At 36.1% G+C, this 22,859-nt stretch overlaps 1 protein-coding gene across 2 annotated transcripts in view; it reads left to right on the forward strand.

The window, feature by feature from the left end:
- Positions 1–22,859, forward strand: part of LOC126370736 (uncharacterized) — a 303,349-nt gene that overhangs the window by 82,098 nt on the left and 198,392 nt on the right. For both annotated transcript variants that reach the window (XM_050015768.1, XM_050015769.1), the window contains one exon: positions 16,708–16,741. The gene's annotated coding sequence lies outside the window, so the exon portion shown is untranslated. The remainder of the gene's footprint in view (positions 1–16,707; positions 16,742–22,859) is intronic.

The raw sequence follows: 22,859 nt of genomic DNA on the forward strand, positions 1-22,859 counted from the left end.
ATCGACCCTAGTGGGTCGATAGCGATAAGCGCTGAATGAGGGAAATCGTCGACCACGCCGGTGGGGTCGGTATCGGGGTCCTGAAGTAACGGGTGGTAACTAGTGGAGGAGAAACGTAGTGAAGTACGCTCCATACCCCTTTGATTGATTGTGGGGAGTGCCTAGCAGAGGATATGTACATGCCGTTTATCTTATGGACCTTCGTAGCTTGAATTTAATGCTTTACTATTATTGTATGAGCAATGGGCTTTTTAATATATTATACTATCGCGGAGCTCCGTGCGTCGTAAAGTTTGCGGACGAGTGGAGTGCAAAGTTGAAATATGAACTAATTGCTCATATTTGTTCGTTTCGTGGTCTCGTGGTCTCTGCCTACCCCATGATAGAAGACGGGCGTGAGTTTATTATGTATGAATGCTTGTATATAGACGAGAAGTTGCACACTTAACATCTACTAACACTACTTGAGTAGTCTTCCTGCTAAGACTCAGTACGACATTTTGTTACACAATTTCATTTACAAATCGCCACGTGTATGCTTACGCAAAGGCATTACCGACAGATTAAATTCCAAAGATTATCATAATTAATAGAACATGCATATATTTGCAAAAATCCATAGCAATATTATCAGTGGTTTCCAAACTTTTTTCGACAAGGGACACACTAGCCCTTTTGACTGTGGTGCAGAGACGCCAAAAATTAAAAACAAACAAAAATTAAAAAAAAAAAATACTTTAGAATCTATTAGGATACCCGGCCAAAAACTATTAACCATACCTTTAAAAAAAGAAAAGTTCAACCGAGTCACTGCCAAACATTTTACAAGAACTTTAAAAATGTAATTATAATCTGTTAAACTTAATAATTTCGTGTAAAATACGTTAAAAAGTGCAAAGTGAGCAGATTCCAGACTAAACCAGCTTCAAAGATACCAACTGCGGATAAATCCTGTGAGTACTCTTCTCCTTAGTCAGTATTTTATTTGCATTTTACCTACTTCACTAAACCTTTATTTATTTTTTACGTGACTTATTGTAGATTTGCCACAGATGGCATTAACTACTTGGCCGGACCTTCACTAATCTGACACTCACCTAATTCTAACTTACAACAAGTTCAAGCAAATCTACTACGAGTTATGTAACAAACAATAATTGTTAGATTTCTGTCTGTATGACAAACAGTGATTGTATATTTTATGTCTGTGAATAACGTAAGGTTAGGTAAGTGGTGGATGGACTCAAGTGGACGCGAATAAACATTAGGAAAATAATAGTGTTGATATTGTAAGGGTTTAATGGAAGAGACTGTACAATAGCATCATTGTTTCGTGGACACATATGTATGTCTACGTAGTTAGTTAGTGCGATAGAACCTTAGTTTCCCTCATTCAGCGCTTATCGATTAGTTCTTTCATATATTTTCCTCTCAGACGACTCCCTGAGCCGAAGTTCGCGCCCAACTGGGCACCCTCAGGCCTGTTGTCTTCAATTTTGTACCGGGTGAGAGCCTTCAACGCTCCCCATTTATCCGGACGGTTTAGTCAATGCCATTTGCGGGAAATCTACAATAAGTCACGTCAAAAAAAAGTACCTTAGTTCTTTCGGAACGTTGGTGGTCTCCGTACCACTGGTTGGGAACCACTGGGTGAGATAAACAGCATAGTAAGACACAGGTCATTTCATATCGTAGGTAAGTATTCATATCAACCTTACCACTACTAGTAATGGTTTGGTTTTGAATGTGAGAAAGTGAACGTTCAGCTAAGATAACTCGTACAATTCCTTTGGTATTAATTTTGCAATCGATAGCTTTATTAATAGAGGACAGGAATTCTCACAGGAATATGATCAAAAAAGTATAATAGACAGAGTTTTATTGACATCGTAACGAATACTGAGGGGGATGATTCAGACCACGACTCTGAGTTAATATAAAGTAGAATTTCCTGACGGAAAATTCTAGAAATTTTAACAGAAGGTAACTTAACAAATACTTTATTGCACAAACAGGAAAAAACAAAATACAAAACAAAAGAGAAATAAAATGAGTACAATAGGCGGCCTTATTGCTAAGTAGCAATCTCTTCCAGGCAGGCATTTTAGTCCTTTTTGAAATTGTTTTAAGTTCAAAAAGGACTAAATTAATTCAGAATTATGATCTGAATCAAAGCAAACATAAACAACAAACTGATATAAATAATAAAGATACATATGGGTCAAATTAGGAACCCCCTTTTTTGAAGTCGTTTAAAAATGATCACTCAAATGATGACCCTTTAATTAGCCTTCACGGTTCATTTGCTCTTAAAATACCTCTGCTAACAATGTTCTGCTCAATTTCACTTTTACAATAAGTTGTTCATTTATTATTACAGTCTGGTTTATTTTGTCAGTACATTTCAAATTGGATTTTGGTTGAATGAAGTTGGAGGAAGTTAATTTTATGAGATAATATAAGGTGTTAGTGAGATCGTAACGAAAACTTTGAGGGAAATGATTCAGCTCATTATAGTGTGTTAATATCAAGTGGAATTTCCCATCGCAAAAGTATATTATTGAAAATAATTTAAAAAAACACAAAAAAATACATGAATTTTGCGACGGAAAATTCTACTTGATATAATCTCAGAATCATGGTCTGAATCATCCCCCTGAGTGTTCGTTACGATGTCACTAGCACCCTGTAAACAAAAAAAGGCTTGGCTATGAAAACAGATTATTGGTGTTCTAATAGACAGATATTATTCATTAGTACCTATGTAACATAATCCCTAAGTCGTTTGTAACTTGTGAACACAGAAATTCAAACAGCCTATATACGTTTCACTGCTGAGCACAGGCCTCCCCTCAGTTACTACTACTTATGCTCTATTGTACGGTATGCTTTAAACAGCCTCCCCCCCCCTGGATTGAAGGGAGGCTTTAGTTTTGCAACTACTTTTATAATTAGTCTAACATTTTCATGTTAGGCACGAAACGGTCTAATTACTGCCTAATAATAACGGTCTAATTATTGGTTTTACCTTTAATAAAACTCAAAATAAAATGGCTTTGAAGCGTTCATAAAGTAATTTTATACTTGAAAATAAAGTAATAAATATATTATATATCTACATAAATACTTAATTATTATCATCTAATAAAAACAAAATGGCGATGCAAATTCTAATGTCATAATCGTCGCTTTTAGATTATCATCCAAGATATTCTACACATAAATATAATAGATAATGTAATAAAATAGGATATACCTAAGATAGATTTTATGACTTTCCAATGGCTACGGATTTTGGAATTAGAATGAAGTATTTTTAAATACGCAACGTGATTGGTCGATCGGAAATAAAAATGTCGTAATTTTTAACAACGAGTTAACCAATAGATTAAAACGTTGAATTTGAACTGAGAATATTCAAAAGTAACTGTCTGGAATAATAATCTGTCTTTATGTTGCTTTGAACTCTATAAAATGTAGTATTATGTTTTATTACTTTGTAAATAGGGTTAAGTTTTATTCGAAGACTAGCTTATAGCCCGCGATTTTGTCCGCATGGACTTTTGTTTTCGCGCACGACATTTATTTATATATTTATTTCACTCACAACAACTATCTTTACAAGCTAACCTAATGCGACATGAAATGAAATGAAATGAAATTTATTGCAGTAAATGTGGTCATACATTGTGATGGAAGTAAATGTTATGGTTCAGCACATTCAGTCATATTCTGACATACAATAGGTAATTATTATATTATTAACCTAATCTTACTCTAAATTAACTACTTATATTTACATCAAATTTACATAACATTATTAGGGTGCAATAACTCGTTCAAAGAATAAAAGACCTTATCTCTTAGCCACAGCTTTAGCTTTATACGGAAATGTTTTAAAGGAAGTTCTCTTAAATGGCTGGGGAGGGCATTGTTGACATTGTTGACAAAGTTGGGGACTTATTTATACATATTTAAAATTAATAAATAATTATTTTTTACCACGAAATAATTATTTTTATTTTAATATACGATTTCCTTAATTAGGTATAAGAGTTTACACGCATAGCTATTTTTGCGAATTCACTCTTGGAACACAAAAGCAGATCCACTCTCTCGGCTATCTCATTTGCTGTGCAGGTTCGAACGAATGGGTCTTTGGACATGTTTCTTTTCATCCCCTTTTTTATCACCTCAGTCTCACACGATCTCCATACAACGGTCTTAGAATAAGGAATAATACTACGTATAGAATGACAAGTCTCCGCTCCCCACCAGCGGCTGAGCTAGGTTTACCTCACACCCCTTCGGTCTTACTTTTTTTAGTCTTCAATCGTATGGGCATCAGACGTAACACACACAGATGCGTGTGTACGATAACGTCAATGTGTAGTGTCTGTGGTCTACAACAGCCTCCGTGGTCTAATGGTTAGAGGGTTAGGCTCACGATATGGAGGTACGGGTTCGATTGCCGATGGGGACATAAGTTGAAATCACTTTGTGAGACAAGGGCTTTTCAGGCTTGAATCTGATTGATTCCTTGCTTCGGAGGGCACGTTAAGCCGTTGGTCCCGGCTATTAGCCGTAAAAACACCTCCACCAACCCGCATTAGAGCAGCGTGGTGGAGTATGCTCCATACCCCCTCCGGTTGATTGAGGGAAGGCCTGTGCCCAGCAGTGGGACGTATATAGGCTGTTTATGTGTAGTGTCTGTGTAAAACGAGGTTGTTTGTATGAATTGTCCGATGTACCATGGTTCAGCGGTTTAAGGGTGAAAGGGTATGTAACAGACAGTACTTTCGCATTTACAATATTACCGCCGCCGCCCCCGTAGTTCAATTAGCTCAAACTGATATAAAACCTTATTTACACATGGTAACAGGTAACAGTTAAAAATTATACCTATGCACCTTTAAAAGCAAATTCTAATCGGTTTCCGCATAAGGCATGCGACACACGCGCGACTAATAAAGTGGATGGCGCGAGTCTAGACGGCGGCTGTCGCATGCGCTTGCGCCGCGCGTCGCGACGACCGCCATGCCAATATTGGACCACCTACCTGTTTATTTAGCATGCATATATACAAATACACAAACTTTTACCTGTTTACCACCAGATTATCCTCAGCGCTCCCCATTTGTCCGGCCAAGTTGTTACTGCCAGTTGCGGCAAATCTAAAATAAGTACCTAACGTCAAAAAAAAAACACCGTGTTAGGTAGACTATTTGCGGCAAATCTGCAACAAGTAACTTCAAAAAAAAAAAACACCGGATTAGGTAGACGTAGAAGGTTGCCTGGAAAAGATTGCTACTTAGCAATAAGGCCGCCTATTGTACTAATTCTATTTCTCTTTTGTTTTGTATTTTGTTTTTTCCTGTTTGTGCAATAAAGTATTTGTTATGTTATGTTATGTTATGTTAGACTTGGAGGTGCTTTCCATTACCTTCGATCCTCATCTATACATATAAGCCTCTGCCAACCCCTTCGGGGGTACAGGCGTGATGCTGTATTAATAACATAAGATCACGACTATATTCACAAATTGGGGTAGTCAGAGGTTCATCAATTATGATGAACTAAGTTCTTACACCTCACTGAGCTTTCAGTTAGAGCAATATTATAGGGGATGCAGTGGAGCAGTGATGTGGCGTTCCCGGGAAAATTCCCATTTTGGGAAAGTTCCCGGCGGGAAAAAAGGCGCAAAAGTTACGTAAAAAGAGCTTTATTACCTAACCTTTAGGCAGATAAGACCAGAGTACAAGAAAGAACAGAGTACAGAGTTGTTCGGAGCTCGGTGGCACAGCGGTAAAGGTGCTCGGTCTGCGATTGTTGAAGTTAAGCAACTTTCGCAAAGGCCGGTCATAGGATGGGTGACCACAAAAAAAAAGTTTTCATCTCGAGCTCATCCGTGCTTCGGAAGGCACGTTAAGCCGTTGGTCCTGGCTACATTAGCAGTCGTTAATAACCATCAGGCCGCACTGGGCCCGCGTGATGGTTTAAGGCCCGATCTCCCTATCTATGAGTAGGGAAGGCCCGTGCCCCAGCTGTGGGGACGTTAATGGGCTGATGATGATGATAACAGTGTTCTTACTATTAAAGAGTTATTACAACAGGAACATTGATACTTTGGGAATATTTCCGGGAAGGACGTAATATACGATCCCGACGGACGACCCGATTACTCTAGCCATAGAGGCAGCCAATCAGCTCGCGACACCAAACACTTCAGGTCCCCGATACCGACCCCGCCGGCGTGGTCGACGATTTCCCTCATTCAGTGCTTATCGCTATCGACCCACTAGGGTCGATTAATTCTTTCAAATATTTTTCCTCTCAGACGACGCCCTGAGCCGAGGTTCGCGCCCAACTGGGCACCCTCAGGCCTGTTGTCTTAAAGGTTGTACCGGGTGAGAGCCTTCAGCGCTCCCCATTTGTCCGGCCAAGTAGTTAATGCCATCTGCGGCAAATCTACAATAAGTCACGTCAAAATAAAAAATAAATAAAAAAAAGCGGTCTATAATTATAATAAACTAGAATAGGCTACTTTTCAACTAGTCAAATCAGTTACCTTTTCCTAAACGTCGAAACACGAAATTCCTATGGAAAAGCACACTGTGACGTCATAGAAAAACGTGATATATGTCGGACTTATTATTACATTTTTCTTGGTTAAAATTCATAAATAAGTTAAATAAACATAAATAGTCTATAAACGTTCCACAGCTGGGCACAGGCCTACCCTCAATCAACACAGTATGGAGCATACTCCACCAAGCTGAAAAAAAAAAACAAAATAAAAAAAAAATATGTTGAAATAAGTTAAATAGCAAAAAGAAAATGGTTTTCGTCAGTTTCAGATTTGTCTTTATTTAGTAAAATCAGAATTTCATTATTTATCTTTGATTTAGGAAACTATCCTATTATTAAAGTGATGGTAAATAAATAACTCATTAGTGCAAGTCGCTGGTGAAACAAAGACCACAGTGACTTTATCCAAACCGATCATCTTCATTACGTACATTCCAACTCGACCTCAGCTACTTATTCAAACAGTTGAAATACGTACTTCAATTCAAATATCTCACATTACACATATATTCAAAGCGAAACACGTGCCAATAGATCCATAGACACTCCCTTTCCATGTCCAATAAAAATGTAAATGCTGAAATGATGAAATGAAATGTATGGCGGAGGAAGAGGCAGGTAATAAGGAACAACCACTGCATATCCCATACATCTCCACCGGCCTCAAAGCATTTGTCATAGACAATTTCACTGTTTAATTTCAAGCCCCTAGAATGTATGTTGGAGTCACGCAAGGCTCTACTCTCTGGCGCCACCTTCAGCGTTTGACAAACTTCCCCTTGCTGCATCAAAAGTCTTCGCTGTGTCTGAAAGTCCTAAATCTTACGACGCAAAGTCGAGAATTCCTTAAAGGTAAAACGATTGGTGGCAAGCTTAAACGTGTTTCAGAATACGCGAGTGGACTCAGTTTACAAGCTGTCAGAAAGTATTGGCTCATTTCAAAGCAGGACCACTCATACAAATGGCACATTAAATGGCCATTTAAACGATGCCTTTCCTTTTTCCATTCGTCATTCCGTCTCGTCAGTTTTACAACGGGATGCGACGAATTAAGTGCGCTTTGCAAATTGGTTTTGAACGTGCAACGTATATATGAATATCGTAGTGCAATCGTTTGTTGTCTAAGGTCGAAGGATTTGTTTGTTTCCGATGGTAATTCAGCGTGTTCAGGAATGTTTTTTTTTTATAATTGAGGTTGGAAGCTTATTTGCTTTCGATTCACGCAATATTGAAAAACACGAGACATCTATTGGATAACTACTACTTTACTTTACTTTTTATATGGATTTGATCTTCTTCTATCATGTGGGAAGTGAGGTGGATCACCAACCTCAGCAACCCTGGTGTCAGGGATACTATTGAGCTGCCAAAGGCCCCTGACATGGCTCATGTAACGATTACTCTCTTACATCAGTAAGTAGTAACCGGGACCAACAGCTTAACGCGCCTTCCGAAGCATGGGTCATCTTACTTTCGGACAATCAGATGATCAGCCTGTAATGTGCTAACCAAACTAGGGATCACGAAGTGATTTTTGTGATATGTCTCCACCGGGATTCGAACCCCGGAAAGAGAAGGCGAACGTCGTGTCTTATAAGGAAGTGAAAGAATTGGCCTTTGATAGACAAGAATGGAGAATACTACACCGACAAGAGCGCTCTTAAGTTAGTGATGAAACTGAATTTGATATTTTCTTTGAAATAACAGGATTTAACAATAAAGGCCTTGGGTACAATTTCCACTTAATATTTTAATAATGATATCAGTTGGATGTCGGATAAGCGTCACAAAAGCCGCACAGATTAGACTAAGTTTGCATTTATAACTAAATCCGAATGTCCTTCACGAATGTATATATTTACAAGTATTGCAATATAAGTAGTTACAGAAATATTTAAGTATCTAAAATCATCAATCAGATAATTTAACAAGCTACATGATCTAATTATCGAAAATGGCGAATAAATATAAAATGAAATTAAACAGATTTGGCGTAGGTAGCTTTTATATAACGAGCGGCGTTTCGTCTATCGAGGATAAGACCAGAAATTATGATACAATTTGCCTTTTCTGAATAAATAAGACATAAGTTTGCACTTGTGAACTTAATCCGCGAACTAATCCGGGCCCTTGGCGTTGGTGAGATAAAACCGATCACCTTTATGAACAGCGTAGGCCGAAACTATATTATTATTCTATACTTTGTTGTTATCTACAGAATTAGATACATATTTGAAAGCATAGGCGCCGGCTCTATATTTTACAATCTTCGCCTTCTAATGACAAAAATCGGCGCATGTAAAAAATAAACATAGAAATAGTCGCGTGCTTAAGCCCACTGGGTTTTTTTTATACTATGGTCCGGACAACATCGAAAAGACATGCGGCATACCGGCTTCAGATTACAAAGTGGCGTCGACTTCCGTCAACGATAAGAAAATCATCTTAAGTCTAGACAGAAATAATTACGTTCTGAGAATCAAAGAATTATCAGTTGTCATTGCTCAGATATACTACTTTGTTATTATTACGAAAACGGAATGATTGTATCCATTCGAGATAAATCTGGAATACTTTGTGGTCAAAGAAATATAATAAATACTTAACAAATTAAATTGTAATCGCATTCAAGACCCGTGTGCACATTTTTATTTCAACTAGGTCTAAAATATAGCCATGGTAGCCCAGTTGGTAGAACGCTTGCCTTTCACTTTGAGATCGCAGGTTCGCAGGCCTAAACCAATGATTGTCAAATTTGTCTTCGAATTCATGTTTCGATCATAAATTATTATCACGTGGTCAGCGGTGAAGGAAAACATCGCGAGGAAACCCACATTCATGAGGCATGTGACCTAACCTGTATTGAGCTGGTTTTCCCTTCGCGGGTTGGAAGGTCAGACAGGCAGTTGCTTTTGTAAAAAGCCGGACCTGTCAAATCTTCAGCGTAGATAAGTTGTGAGAAACGGGATAATGCTAGGGAGATGGTAGTTTCACAAATCTCGAACCACCGTCGATATCTCTTATGATTTATTTTATCACCGTATTACCCGCATCTACAGAAATAAAGCTTCTCATTTTCTCTCGTGGTTCGACTAGTTCTATCTTATTTACGGGCCATTAAAAACATTTCAATAATCAGACTTCCGTTCAGTCGATATTTTCCCATAATCCGGTATTACATGTTCGCATACCGTTAGTTGGGATTCCGTATAGCACGTCTTCCATACATTATGGCTTATGGGAGTTTAAGACATTTATTTCTATAGTGGTGTCATTTATATCGGCTTAAACATCACACGGCAAAGTAGCTTGAGCATTACATGCTCCCAATCAGAGATTATTGCTTTTTGAATCAGATATCCGCAACTAGCCGCATCATTAATTAAATCTGACTTTCGTTTATCATTTCAGTTCTATTTTTTAATTTTCATGTCAGGTTATTTATGACCTAACCTGTATTGGTTCCCCCTTCGCGGGTTGCAAGGTCAGACAGACAGTCGCTTCTGTTAAAAACCGTACCTGTCAAATCTTCAGCTTAGGTAAGTGGACCCCGAGAAAAACGGGATAACGCTAGGGAGATGATGATGAGTTTATTTGTAATTTGAATCTATTTAATCGATCATGATCATCAATTTATTGAACTTGCCTATTGTTACTTGTCATCATAAGTATAAGAACGGCTGCCGAGGTCTAGTGGTTAGAGCGTCTCGATCTGAGATTTCGGTTTCGTTTCCCAGTGGAGACATATTACAAAAGTCACTTTGTGGACCCTAGCTTGGTACAGGAAATAGCAGGTTGCAGTTTGATCACCTGATTGTCCGAAAGTAATGTGATCCGTGCTTTGAGGCACGTTAAGCAGTGGGTTCCGGCTACTATTTACTTAAGTAAGTATCGTCGTAACATGAGCCATGTCAGGGGCTTTGGCGGCTCAGTAGTAACTCTGACACCAGGGTTGATGAGGTTGGTCATTGAACAGTAGAAGAAGAATGATATAATTATTGATCGTGTTTATTGTTTACTTGACATCATAAGTTTAAGTATAATAAAAATATGTTATTAGAATAGTATAATTAACTGTTAGCAAGTTTATTAAAACAGATTGGAAGCCAACAAAAACGCATTTCTATTTTTAGAATTAAGGTCTGTACCCGATTGCATGTTAAGAGGCAATTTACCTTAAAATCTACCTAATTTTGACCACCTGTCTACTCACTCCTTGTTTCTCCAAAACCTTCTTAATTGGTTATAAAACGTTCTAACTAATTGTAGCTTACATTTCCACCCACTTTTCCAACAAACACACATTGAGCAATTTTGGCATTGACTTTATTACTCGTCGTAACATTGTTTTGTATTCTGTTTCTATCTTCTTTGGGTTCAAAATCTTTATGTTTCTTTAAGTTATATTGTTTGTCAATATTGACTAGTAGGTCTTAATCAATTTGAACTCGGCTCAGTCATGTCCCTGGTTCGATGTTTGTGTTATTATGATCTTTGCTTGTGTAAGGGAGTGGTGTTTCGTAAGTTCGTGGTACCTGTTGGATTAGCACGTCTAAATGGTTTTTATACTTGGCGTGCAGTAAAAGCTGATCGCTTGCTCTACATGTAGGTATTGGTATTTTGAGGATGGCGTTATCAATTATTGAAACATTACCAGTATTTTTATTTTTAATACTTGTTGTGATAAACTGGTCTAATAAAGATCGTCCGTCAAGATAACAAGTTAATGTGTTAATGGTTTATATTGGTAATAAATTCATTAAAAAAAAACTTGATTTATTTTCATCGATCTAAACGTAATCCCGAGGAGTAACCCAGTTTTAACATACAAAATAAACAACATAAATACCAAACAGAAAGTGACCTAATTTTGTCAAGAATCTTCGAATCTTATGTTTCACTTGTCATATTTCATCCTAACCTAAACTAAACATTATCAACATCTACATAGAGAGAAATATCAGTTCTTTTGATCCAGAGAAGCATTTTTTGACAGAACAGTATACAAGTATAGCCAAATGCGTCGGTAGATTTATATTAACGCATTTTAGTGTGTAAATATCGTAAAAAAAAGTGTGTCGAGAGTGTTGACGTTAGGCGGTGGAAAGTTTTGAAATCTTTATAGGGTACTGGTACTACCTATAGCGTGTTCAGATTGATTCTTATGTATACTTTCATTTACCTATATGATGGTTGGTTTTCCTTCGATCTGGTCTCTGTGGATTTGCTGTGTGTTGATTTGCCTAGGGAGATAAAGTACAAAACTTTTTATTGCACAATCGTACAAGAAAAGTATGATAAGAAGTACAATAGGCAGCCTTATTACTGAACAGCAATTCGCTAAAAACAAAAAAAAATCGCAATAATTTCGCTGATTACTGCAAAACGTGAAATTTGTCCTGGATGTGACCGATTTATCAAAAGGAAATAATAGTCGTCATCCCACTAGAATTATCCCGTTTTTCACAGGGTCCGCTTACCTAACCTGACGATTTGACAGGTCCGGTTTTTTACAGAAGCGACTGCCTGTCTGACCTTCCAACCCGCGATCGGGAAACCAGCCCAATACAGGTTATAATTAAAACACATAATAACGGGTTCCTCCCATCCAAGGGAGTCTCATATCCCTGATATAAACGCGGTAAGAACCCGTTATTATGTGTTTTAATTATGATAATAACCGCGTAAACCTAAAACAATACAGGTTAGGTTACATACCTCCAAAACTGCATCTCTCGGGAATGTGGGAAGTAAATAATAGTGGTTTTCTCAAATTCTACGATGTTATAAATTCATCTTAAACAATCTAGACGGTCTAATTGTTAGCGGATATCAAACCAGCAATAAAATATGAGAATAATAAACTTTGAAACTCAGCCTTTCTAGATCACCCAAGAAGTATATTGATTTCAAATGTATAAACGTCATCTTAAATTTTCATGTTCAGTTCAGTTCAAATCTAGGGTATAACTGTCCGTGACAATTGACCATTTATTTCCGATTTATGGTAAACAACATAAACCTCTGAGACAGGATTTAGGGCCAGACCTGGTTGCAAATCGCGAAACTGACATAAAATTGACAATTAATGATGTTCAGTTTAGGACTTTTATAATATGTGGACTTTTTAATAGGGTGTCGTTTGTATTAATTAACTACAACTGTTATTTTAATATCTGTAAGTACTTTAACATGTTTATTTAAGTGTTATTGAGGTCCTTACCTATGTAAATCCATGTAATATTTTTTACAACCAATACATATTCAATAGTACATAATGTTGATGTTGTACCTAACAGTAACTAGACAGCTTTCAAATATGTTACGACCGTGAATCATAAAACCTAAGCTACTTTTAGTTTTGATGCTATTTCAAAGAAATCTTACTTAAGGCCTAGATCAACCTTCAAGGTACAGTCTAGGCATATTCCTCTTACTTCCTCCAAAATAACCATAGCAGTCTTACAGTTTTCCTTGAAATCTTAACTTCCAGTGAATTCAAGTCAAGCTTTCACAACATTCTCTTTAAAAACACCTCTCTCCCGTTTCCCAATATCAACACAAACACACCCAAATAAGAAGCCAGATTTACTCAATCTAAAATAGACTGAATACAGCGTAAGTAAATAAATGTCGGCAGATCGCCTGATTGAAATATGGATGGATCCGGAGTTACTTACTGCGGTGTCTTGTTGACTTGCAAGAGATTGTACACCGTAGATGTGTCAGTAGGTAGATAACTAGATAGTACCAACAGGAATATAGTAGATTCATCCGCGGTACCAACAACACGCAGTGGAATTTATATTTCATGATCTGAATTGTAAATTGTATAGATGTAGCAGTATGTACTATCATATCATTATGTTGAATTTATTGTAAATAATAATAATAATCTTTATTTCAGACAGGTCCATATAAAACGTATATACAAATACTAGGTAGGTATCATACAATAAAATAATACAATATAAATAATAATACAATTACTAAATTAAAATTTGGATACAAGTCTTAACCACTTCTTATACATAGGGGATGACCAGGTCACGCCAGACAGCTCAGTAACAATCGAGTTCTCGGATGTACGGATGCGGTCCATGAAGGATGCCACTCTATGTCTCACGATAGCCTCAAAGGAATTGACTCTTGCCTCAAAGAACATGCCTGAGGCACTGCAGTAAGGTTTTAGGCGCATTAATTGCCGGAAGGTGTTATTGTACTGCACTCTGATGCTATCATGAGACTTTTTAGTGTAGTTGGTCCACAACTGGCAGGTATATAGAATAATACCTAAATAATACCTGAGGTCTAATCTATTGTAATGCGGTACCAACATTTGTAGTTTATGTTTTATTATTTACAATAGATGCACGGTTGTGACATTGATATTGAAGAAATAAACATTGGAGCTGCAAAAAGGAATTTAGACAAGGTGATTGTTTTCCGTACGTTGCTTTGTAAATGTCATCATGCATCGAAAACACTAAAATGTTTAAATTTAATGTCTCAAAAATTATTTAATCATAATTTGTGTTCAGTTCAGTCACTCCAAGGAGTGGGCTTTGACCACTGATAGTTATAGGACGTACTTAAAGGCAAAATTGAGATAAATCGATTTAATCAGCTTCCGTTCATTTTACCTTCTTGACTTTTCTGTAACATTTTTTACTATCATCTTTGTTAAATGCATTGATTAATTTCGATTCTGTCTGAGTTGTACTATGTGTTTGAGGTGAAATTTTTAGGAAAAGGTTTTAGTAGCCATTATTTTGGTCTGGCCAGCCATTGTTATATCTGGATATATGTAGAGATGTTCGATGGAGATAATAAGACTACAACGATGAAGATGATGTTATGTCTGGTGATGGTGATGGCCATGTCAGGGGCCTTTGGCGGCTCAGTAATAACTCTGACACCAGGGTTGATGAGGTTGGTATTCCACCTCACAACCCACGCGATAAGAAGAAGAATATGGTGATGTAACCTGATGACGACCAATTCTGATTTTTCTTCTCCTGTCCATGGGATTTTTTTTCGATCTATGTATCGTCATTAAGCCGACACCGGCGCCATCTGTCTAACATATTGAGTACTAATATTATTTTTTTCTATTTTACGTTGTTTTGTAAATCTTGTACATCTAAGCGATCTCTATCAGCTATACGTACTCAACTATTAAAACTGATGTAAGTAGTTTCGAGTTAACTTATCATGACTAGGTACTTCGATAATATTTAAGTATCATAAATAATTATAATAAACTTTATAGCAAAACATTAATATTTTATTGTTTGTAAAATATTTAATTAAGAAATTGTATTGAAACTGGATATTTAAACTCCCTTTCGAAATCATTAGCCACTTCATAAAATGTTATAGCTCCCTGTATTCTACCAATTCTTGTATTAGGTATCATTTTACTGTTTAGTAAATATTTCTTATATTTCCAAGGTCTTTATGTCCTTTTCGTTTTATCTTAACTTATATTCAGTGTATATTTATTCTTATTTAGTGCAGTTTTCACTGATACAGTTGACTCGACTATTAAAGTCGACAGTATCACTCACCGCATATCATGTTGGTTTAATCGAAAACTCAGGAGAAGCGGCAATTCAGAAGTTCATCTTGCAGTGGATGGTACCTCTGACTAGCCTAATTATGTATATATTCGTGAACTTATTTTATGTGGGTATTTCTATGTTATAAAATGTTATGTAACATTTGTTTGACATACCTTCGTGTCAACGAATTTTAATGTATTATTTTTTTGACGTAAGTCGGATGGTACATCATGATGATGATGGTGATGGTAATGGTAATGTATCTTAGGTATTACTATTATGTTGTGGAGGTAATAAAGGATTTTTTTTTTAATAAATACTTAACCGGACAAATTAGGAGCGCTGAGGGCTCTCATCAGGTCCAAGAAATAAGACAACAGGCCTTAGGGGAGCTGGGCCCGAACCTCGGATCAGGGCGGCATCTAAGAGGATTACATTTGAAATAATTAACCTTGGTGATCGTCGACTATGCCAGCGGGGTTGGCATCGGAGTCCTGATGTGTTGCTCTGTATCAAGTTTTAATTTTCGTAGTTGAACATTTCATCACCACTCTTCTTTCTGTAGATTATCCTTTGGATATTCATGGACCAGTCCTGACTAGACCTTTCAGCCTGTTATTTAGCTACTCACAAATAGCATTAGAATATCTAATTTGATAGTAAATTCAGTCAAAAGGCGCCTTGTTCCAATTACTGTCACGCTGATTTCCTGCCGTGACAGTTACATCTTGGAATGACAAGTAGGCTCTAAAGTTGCGCAAATTTGCTTCCAATTTGCGCTGTTTTGGATTTACAAGAATAATTATCGTTTGGTAGTTCAAGTATTTATTTTTGTGTTTTGAGTTTCTTTACATGGCTTATTATATACATACATACATACATAAACTCACGCCCGTAATCCCTAATGGGGTGGGCAGAGCCACAAGTAATCAAAGACAACTTGCAGCCACTGTTGATACGAAGTCCAAAGATGGATATGATGAACCTTATTATATCTATTCTTTTTATAACAGAGTTTTAAACAACATTATCTAATACGTTGTCTCTATTAACCGGAGTAACTATTTCTGTATATCGCAGTCGTTTTTTCACTAGCAAGTATTACTTATCACGTCTATGCAAAAGTATGCATCAAATTTGAGGCGCGATTTTGCTCACTTTTGTATATTATATTTCGTGGATATCGTCCCCAATTCATGCCATGGGTTGACAACGTGTTTTCCTATAGCAACTAAGAAAGTTTTGCACAAAGCTTCCTTTTGCAGGTTTGTGCATTTCTTCTGTTTCTAGCGGGTTGACGCGTACTTGATGCAAACCAATCAGCTTCTCTCTTCAATATGTGTTTAGATTTTCTCTAATATAATATTGAGGTATGTTATATCAGTTACGACTGGCAAATAGGCAGTCTGAGATGTAGTTGCTTATAAATGTCTTATCTAGTCTGCTCTAGTCTGTATCCCAATTCTTCCACGACTCTTGTTCTATATTTTTTTCAAAGAAACTTCAGACTAACCAAATAGTTTCTAAGTATTTATTTCTTGTATTTCTGTTGCAGGTTGCGTAAGCTGAGATGAGGCAAAGGATATTAGGTATGTAGATACAAATAGTATAATGTAACTTTTTAATATAATTGATTTTAATAGATTTCGTGCTAAGGGATCTTAAAGGCGCGACGCGGTGGCGCGACGTTAGGATTTCTTTTCATTAATAGACAACCTTTTTCATAAATTTCCGCTCATAAAACATAGAAGAACCATTTATTAATTGAATTATTTGAATCTTCACGTCATTACCATATTTTTTATACTTTGCTGTATAAAAAGAACTGAGGCATCAGTTCTATTCTTATTTACATCAGCACCTGCTTACTGGACAGTAGACACACAGACAGACGGTCTTTGATCGCTCTAGTAACATGTCTTACTAGATTTACGACCTAATGAATAGTGTTAAAAGCATTATTTTAAAAGTAATTTATTATCTTGCTACCATTCTGTGGTCTGGTTGCGTTCAAACACTCTGTGTTTTTGATTTAAACACGCAATTTTGTTCTAAAAATAAGAGCGTAAATAAAGTGAAGATAATTTGTGAGCCAAATATAAATTCCTCATTAAGACGATGGAATATTTACATGTTTGTTATTATGTCTACGTTGATTCTAACGCGCTCATGTATAAACTTGTTTTATCATGATATTCTATTAATCTATTTATTATAGTGGTAATGGTAATAATTCCTGTACAAACCATCCAATATTATTTTAAGTTATACCTGTCATTTTCTTATCCGCTGAAAAAGTAAGGGACGGGTAATCGACAGTCATAAAATTAATGGAACCCACGTCAATTTTAGATAGAAATTTAAATATCCCTTCCAAAATTTTATTTTGGTCAATAACACGACAGAATTAAGTTGACTCTGTTTGTTCACGTTAAACAGGTTGATAATGAGCGAGATATCTATTTTATTTATCGGGTTATTCATTCATTTTAAAATTAACAGCTGTCATCCGTCCGTTTTCTTTTCGGCGGATAAGAAAATGACAAATATAACTTAAAATTAGGAAGTACCTGCAGGAATCACGGCCAATGTATATTAGTCAAATTATAAAGTTTTCCATTCACAAGGTCTACGTCTACTAGTACAACGAAGTTCACAAAACTGATATACTTAGTAAAACTCATATCAATTTCTTGCGCTCTTTTTACATCGTCTACACCTATCTTTTATTAATGGAACACAACATCTCTCACAGCGTTTTCCTTATGTTCCTGTTTTTCAGCTGTGGCTATAAAATCTAAAGCAACAAATTGCCTATCTGCATCGTTCAGAACCACTCATCCCGTGTTAATAACCTCGATTCTCCCACTAAATGGACCATCATGTGTTTCACGCTCAGTCATCTTTGATTTATTACTACACTGCGAAGACGGGGCGACTATGTGTGTTCTGTCTTTGAAGACGTTGTTAATCATAATGCGTTTGATAGGGTGACAACTAGCTCTGATGACTTACTATGCTTGTTGGTGAAGCGTTTGTTTCTGTTTTTTTTTTCTCTTCGATGATTGCAGTAGATATCTACTTTTTAAGTCCTTTTTAATTTTGAAATCGCTATGGTTTGCGTCTAATTATTATTTTGTTTCATGGGTAGTGATTTGAAAAAGACAATCATACATAATATAACGTAATATAAACAGCCCATATACGTCCCACTGCTGGGCACATGCCTCTTCTCAGTCAACTGCAGGGAGTATGGAGCATACTCCACTACGGTGCTCTACTGCGGAGACATTATAAGTTACCTATTAAAAAGAAATGTAAATTATACCTTTAAATAAAGCGGTAACATTAAACGCAAGAAAAATGGGCATACAGTATAAAATCTGTTTTTAACAGATATTTATTTCTCGTAAAAACCTAATAGTCTGGTCAAATGTCACTCTAAAGATGTGAGTTGAAAAGAATAGTTTCGGACATTCCGGAGTTTACGAGCGTTTAGTGGTCTGTCTGAATTGAATCGCTAAAATATCTCGTCTCAAGATTGACAACAAACGAATTAAAAAGAAGAGAATTAAAACCAGCCAGACTAAAAGTGAGAGTAAAGATGTGAACGCGTCAAAGGAAGTAAATTATATATTTATTTATTAAACAAAACTTAAAACTATCATTACAGGACCATCCTAATCCGATAGTACAGCACTTATATCTACATATTATGACAAATAACACAATACATACAAGGTAGTTTTTTCAAATTCGCTCAGACTACAAACAAATAAGTCGATCCTGGTTGCAACCTCATTGAGTGTGTGCAGTGCGCGGATTAAAGGCAATTTGTATTATATTGTTATATTGTTGTTTATATGTGTATTATATTATATTGTTGAATTGATGATAAAGGTTGACTTGTTGAAATACTGTATTATAATATTAAATAATTAACGAAAAATGCTTTTAAGAAAACAAAATGTGTATTCAAATAGAAATACGTTTATTTTGAAACAGAACAATTGCCTAATAATTATATGAGTTGTTAATATTATCGACTTATTGATTCTATTAGTTAATTGGAACGACGCGCTTATTAAGGTTAACAGAATGGTACAGTTATCTTTGTGTCATGTATCAAAATTTTATTAATTCAATTCACACCTAGTTTGATCTTAAAATTGCGTCAGATTTAAAAGGATTACAGCCTTAAGATGTATCTTAAGAATGGTGTCAAAGGATCAAGAATATCTCTTCATCTAATTCCGTCTGTGATCGCCCCTGATGGCTATTGATGGTTTTCAAAATGGCTATATTTTTGGCTTCAGAACATTTGTTACTTTTAAAGAGTTTCATTAAGATTCCTTCGTCGGGTTGGTTAATAGATTTCCTTATGGGTTTAATTATTTGTCTTCTTTTTATAGCACTGGCATATCCTTTAGCTTAGCGTTGACTGAATTCATAGTCGCATAATTTGCAACATGATTACGATTTATGAGTGTGATTTTGTTTTGTATGTTGTGTGCAATAAAGTATATTTGATTTGATTTGATTTCATTTGATTTGATTTTGTTAAACATTTTTGGTGTACACAGTAACAAGCAACACAGTAACAGTAGTAAGATGATAAAAAGAAACTCAGTGAAGAATTATAACTGAAACCTATTGAAGTTTTTAGGTTATTAATTTTTCTAGGGCCAATCAGGCTGATAAGCTGCAGGACTGTAAATTTACCAAAGTGCATAATCTTGCAAGACTGTTTACGTAATACAAAGGTCTATTCATTTTGTTTGTGTAGGTCAACTTTTTCAACAAAATATAAACAGCTCACTTAGTAGTATTCCGTACATTTAAGACTTTATACTCTGTGACATGCTGATCAAATCACGACATCATAACATGATCTGTCCAAATATTGATCTAAATCATCTCATTAATATCTTAGTTGAGCTCCATTGACCTTTGAATTGGATTACTACCTACTCGACTAATTAATTGCAAATCAAGATTTTTTAATACAAGAAGACGCGAATCCGGTTAAAAAAGTTGTTTTAATGAATCAACGTGTTGGGTCGTCTGCCCATTCAACACTACATCAGGAGGCGCCAACGTGATTTTTTCAAAGGAAGTGGTTTTATTAATGGTGGGAATAAAATTCATGAGACAGGTATTTTAACACAGAGAAGCTGCCAGTTGCATTTCGGGACGCGGGAGTTTTGAAGCAGCTCGATTTCTGTGAGCCCCTGCCTCCTGAACGCTCTTGGTATGTGTGATCTTTAGGTGTAGCATTTAAACAGGACTGCTTAATCCATAATATTACTATGATTGGGATAGCGTACGTTTCTGTCTGTCTGGTTGTTTGTCCGTCTTTCACGGCAAAACAGAGTGACGAATTGACGTGATTTTTTAAGTGGAGATGGTTGAAGGGACGGAGAGTGTTATAGGATACTTTTTGTCGCCGTCTAACCCCCCACTTTTCTAAATTATCAAGGTAGAAAGCTAAAAATTAGTATGCAGACTATTTGTAAAGAACTAAAAAATCCTATTTTTTTTAAGTCTGTCTCCAATCCCTTCAAAAAGGGGATGAAATTTTATATGGGACTTTTCGCAGTTTTCAAGAACAGTGTTACCTGAAATTTATCAGCGAAGCCGTGGGCAAAAGGTAGTTTTCAAATATAAGGGCCAACCACAGTCGAGCCACAAACGTATGCAGTTGATACCACGTTTTTTTTTTTTTTTTTTTTTTTTTGACGTGACTTATTGTAGATTTGCCGCAGATGGCATTAACTACTTGGCCGGATTGATACCACGTGTTTTTTGGTTGTGCAACAAAAAAGACACCAGTTGAGGTAGCGTTTATACAAGCACATACATTTCGTTGGTGGCGAGACAGTGGTTGCGCCATCACTATGGTGTCCTAGCGAGGTAGAGGCAGGACCCTTATTAATTTAAAACATTAATTTTCACAAAGTGATTGGAGCCTGGTTCCCGTGGGTTGAACGGAACATTATACGATATATGCATTCAAATTAGTAAACGCTAACAATAAGGTAATACTGCATGTTCGGATCAGTAAATGAGGGCCAAACGAATCGAGAAATAAACAAATAGTAAAGTGCAATTAAAGACTGCTAGAAATATTCACCTTTACAAAAATACAATTCACAGTACAACAATGTTTCCAATTGAATAAAGATATTTTGAATTGGATTTTCGAACAAGCAAATATTTCTTAAAAGATAAGTAGGTGATAAATTAAATATTACATAATACGCCACCGCCACTGTGCCCATACCATAATCACAGCCTCATCAGCAAGCAAGATTATGCGAAGTTAATTAATAGAAGATTTGGACTAGATGCAAACTGGTTCGATAATCTGCCGATAGCGTCAGGTCATCGCGGGTACATAAAAAATGAAGATTATGATGTTTGGACTTCACTGCGGCTGACTAATTGTGAACAGCGTGTTCGATATTTTAATCATAATCAAATATGATAAGAACTGCCTTTTAATGCCTTACAGGTGTAAAAACTCTCACCGTTATAGGTCAACAAGTTTTGAACTCTTAATAAATTATGTTTTTTTGATCATCAATTATTAAGGAGATAAAAAAGTCTGGTATCATTTTTATCATATGCTTGCTGCAGCTTTAAGGCTTTTGGCCAAAGTGACAGTCATACAACATAACATTCATAACAAATACTTTATTGCACAAACAGGAAATACAAAACAAAAGAGAAATAGAAAGAGTACAATAGGCGGACTTATTGCTAAGCTATCTCTTCCAGGCAACCTTTAAGTATACAACCTCCTTAGCATTTATAGTGATGGGGTGGTTGTAGAATTTACAATAATATTCATGAAGTTATCGAATACAAAATGCATCTTAGGGTAACTAGTAAAACTAAAGAGATATTATTCCTTGCATGGTGTATTTGTGTCAGCCAGTACTCAACTAACAAGTAGATGTAGTACTTAGTGAAATACTGGCTGGACCTGTACTGGACTTATACCTACTCCAAGAGGCAAAATATATCAATCGCAGTGCTTTAATCAAAAAATGATCATGCTGTATAGCATACAACCTGTCTACCGTTACATTCAGTCCGGCTCAACGGGTGGTCAATGCATTACATAAACTGTCGTCCATTCATAATTCCTGCTTAGTGATAGCTAATTATAATCATACGATGTTGCCCTTGTTTTTGATCCGTTTCCCAAATCATTTGACATTTCAACCTCTTCATCTATAAGAAGAGATTCAGTGACATTTTTACGATTGTCTTTAGTAGATTTTATTAATTTTATACTTTTGGTATTTAAATGGATTATCTTAAAATCAATTCTTTATGATCTGGTTAATAGGATCATAAAGGTTTGATTTGTGGAAGCTCGTGTGGAATCAAGGTCATTTCTTCTTGAGTCGTTTTGTAGTCTTATTGTGAAATCTAGCTTAATTTTCCTTTTGTGAATTGATTAATATTTTTATACTGACATGCAGGCAAATAAAATTAGTACACATCTTCCTGTTTCAATGCCAACTAATAATTGTTATTGATTTCTTCTTGTTCACCTTGATCTCTGAGAGCGTTGCGTGTTATATTAGGGATTACGGTCTTAAGTTTAGAAAACGATCTTGTCTGATCAGACACTACGTATGTTTAGACCACTTTTCTGGGTGAGAGGTCTCAGCGTTCCCTATTTGTTTGGCCAAG

Source organism: Pectinophora gossypiella, chromosome 11 (assembly GCF_024362695.1).
Source record: "Pectinophora gossypiella chromosome 11, ilPecGoss1.1, whole genome shotgun sequence".
Classification (NCBI taxonomy): Eukaryota; Metazoa; Arthropoda; class Insecta; order Lepidoptera; family Gelechiidae; genus Pectinophora; species Pectinophora gossypiella.